This window comes from Zingiber officinale, chromosome 2B (assembly GCF_018446385.1).
Source record: "Zingiber officinale cultivar Zhangliang chromosome 2B, Zo_v1.1, whole genome shotgun sequence".
Taxonomy (NCBI): Eukaryota; Viridiplantae; Streptophyta; class Magnoliopsida; order Zingiberales; family Zingiberaceae; genus Zingiber; species Zingiber officinale.
In genome coordinates, this window is record NC_055989.1 from 26,107,466 (window position 1) to 26,110,613 (window position 3,148).

General features: G+C 33.5%; 1 long non-coding RNA gene across 1 annotated transcript; it reads left to right on the plus strand.

Moving 5' to 3' along the window:
- The first annotated feature begins 753 nt into the window (after positions 1–753).
- On the plus strand, positions 754–1,533 carry LOC122049043. The gene is made up of 3 exons (XR_006130790.1): positions 754–868; positions 1,211–1,400; positions 1,480–1,533. It is a non-coding gene; the product is annotated as an uncharacterized LOC122049043 (long non-coding RNA).
- Positions 1,534–3,148: the final 1,615 nt, after the last annotated feature.

Genomic DNA, 3,148 nt, shown 5'->3' on the forward strand with positions numbered 1-3,148 from the left:
AGAAAGTTGCATATGCTGTCAAAGGGGAGCTTTACCTGCGGGCTTCGGAGTTGCAGAAGGAGGGGAAGAAGGTTATGATGCTTTCTCATACACAATTTTCGTTGATTGTGCCACAACATGATTTGAGTTAAATAGAATAAATTTTATTGAAAGAGACTCTTATTTCGATTCTTGAAAGATCTGACTTTGATTGTTTTTTTTTTCCATTCTTGTTATCTGGTTGAAGATATCTTCCTGGGTTATTTAGCACTGTATATGTTTGCTTTATTGCTTGTATCAAGATATGAAGTGCACATATGCCTTTGATTCTTTTTATTGTTAGCTTGTTGGGATGCCACTTGTGAGATTAAAATTTGAGGTTATAATACTGCACTCCCCTTGCAATTTATTCTTAAGAAACAAGATACAAGTTGAACTTACTTTCCATGAGATTGGTTTTTTTTGTTGTTTGCAGATTATTTTCACAAATGTCGGGAACCCTCATGCTCTCGGATAGAAGCCATTAACATTTCCCAATCAAGTGTCCATTTTCTCTTTATTCTTTCTTAAAAACTACTTGTATCAAAGTGTTGATCATTCTTCTCTATTGCTTGACTTAAGGAACTCAGTCAGAAAAAATCATCTTCACAAGTCAAAAATTCCTTGTACATGGAGTAATTTCTCCTTCACTGTGCTCCTTGAGATAAAGAGACATTTTCCATTAGATTTCTCTTTTTAATGGTGTAATTTTTTACCTATACTATTCTCCAGGTGGTAGCATTGTGCCAAGCTCCATTTCTATTGGATGACCCTAATGTCGGGCTTTTATTCCCAACAGATGTCATTGCAAGAGCTAAACATTATCTTTCATTGAATTCGGGTGGTTTAGGTATTCACATATTCCAACAATTTTCAACTCACAGTCTACTTAAACCTTTTCCTTTTTGATGCAGTCTGTTTCTCAAGCTAAACTGTTTTGCAACTTGTTTCCTCTTGTTAACGGTGATCTGGAAAAGAAATGTATTCTGTACTTGTTTGTGCATTTGTAACCCAAGCAATTTTTATGTTGACATTTTCATAACATTTGTGTCATATTCCAGTTTTTAGTTGTATCTTTATATGTAACAAACCCAAAACATCATCTGCAGGCCTTGTTATTTTTTTCATGTTGATGAGTAAATATTGTTTTAGTCATTCTGATAAGAATCTCAACTTTCTTTCGAGCAATCAGGTGCATATAGTGATTCTCGAGGACTTCCTGGAATTAGGAAAGAATTTGCAGAGTTCATTGAAAAATCTATGCATGAGTTGGACTTTTTTATTTCTTCTTCTAACTCTTGACATTTTGTATGGCCGATAAGTCATTTGCAAGCGATGTTCAATCGAACTATCAGATTATTAGAAGCAGGTATCGAGCCAGTGTAAGTCCATTTGCATGTCTAAATATCATTTTGTTTATCATTCAGCCACCATATTTTATTATCATCTTTTTTATGCCAGATATGTATTTGACGGTCAACCTCCAGAGTTGAAGAAACAAGAACTTGCCAAAAGGCTAGTCTTTACAGTTTTTTCATTGTCCCCCTCCTTTTTTTTTGTTGCAAGATAATGATAAGCTTATTTTATTCTTTAGATATTTAAAGAGGAAAGATGCAACTAACGATCTGAACACAACAATTGAGGTCATTGCTTGTGCATAACAAGTACCTTTATTGGGACTCCTTAGTGTGCTAGAATTTCTTTTGCTGTCTTGGTTACATTTGTTGTTTGCAGACTGGTGATTTGGAGGGAATTGAAAAGTACTGCAAAAGGACTGTCAAGGTAATCTTTGATATTGCTATTTTATTGAAAATTACCATGAGGATCTTATTGATTATGATGCAATCAACATAAAGTTAGCATGCTGATTATCTGTTTTCTTCATATGTAACATAGAGTTTCTTTAAATATATTTTGAACTTTCAAATTACTTTCTTGAAGAATTTGATTCCAGTAGATGACTGTAGAGTTTTTTCACAAGTAACCAAGCAACATAATGAAGATTGTAAACGTCTCTTAAGACTAATGGGTGTGCCTACTATTGAGGGAAACTAGTCCACTTTCACTTATTGAATTCTTTATCCTTGCTACAAGAATTTGAACTAACAATGACACAATTTTACTTTCTCTTGCAAACATTTCCTAAAGCTGCATGCAATTGCTTAATATACAAGTATTGTATCTCTAGTTTTAGAAGCTAAACTCATCTTTCTGATCTAAAGGCACCCTGTGAAGCAGAAGCTCAATGCGCAGCTCTTTGCAAAAGTGACAAGGTAAAATGATGCAATGTAACACATTCTATTTTATTTTTTTAACTTTAATATCCTAAACGTATTTGTTTGTTATCAATCTCTAGGTGTTTGCGGTTGCCTCAGAAAACATGGATACTTTAACTTTTGGGGTACCAAGGTTTCTCCATCATTTAATGGTTCCTAGTTCCAAAAAAATCTCTGTGATGGAATTTGACGTTTCAAAGGTATATTTATTCTGCTTATTGCTAATTGAATTACTGTATTTATTCTCATCCTTATTTTTCAGGTTCTTGAAGAGCTAAGACTCACTATGGATCAGTTCATTGATTTGTGTATTCTCTCTGGATGTGATTATTGTGATAACATTAAAGGTAAACTTTCTTATGAGATATTGTACATTCAACAAGTTTAACATACAAGGCTAGTGCTCTACTGCTTATTGTTTACGAAATTTGATAACTAATGTTCATTCAAATCTCTAGTATGATAATGCTTGTGTGGTTGAATATGGTGTCAGTGCTACAACTGTTCCATGTCTATGTTACTTGGACTTGATATAGTTCAACATGAGTATGATCACAATATCTGACATGGCTATTTTTACAAATTGTACATGTGTTCAATAGGATTAGTGATTGTTCACTCTTAGTGTCACTGTTTGAGTGTCATTATCCAAGTATCTATATCCAACGTAGATTTGGGCAGCTATGTCATGCTTTGGAAATTTCCATTTTTTTTAAATGTTTGGTTGAAGGAAAAAAAACTCTGTTTCTACATTTGATGTTCCATGAAATAAATTATACACATACCTTTGCCCAATACCTCATTCTAACATTTGATGTTACATGACGCCTATTTAGTTGTTTCTGCATTATGCA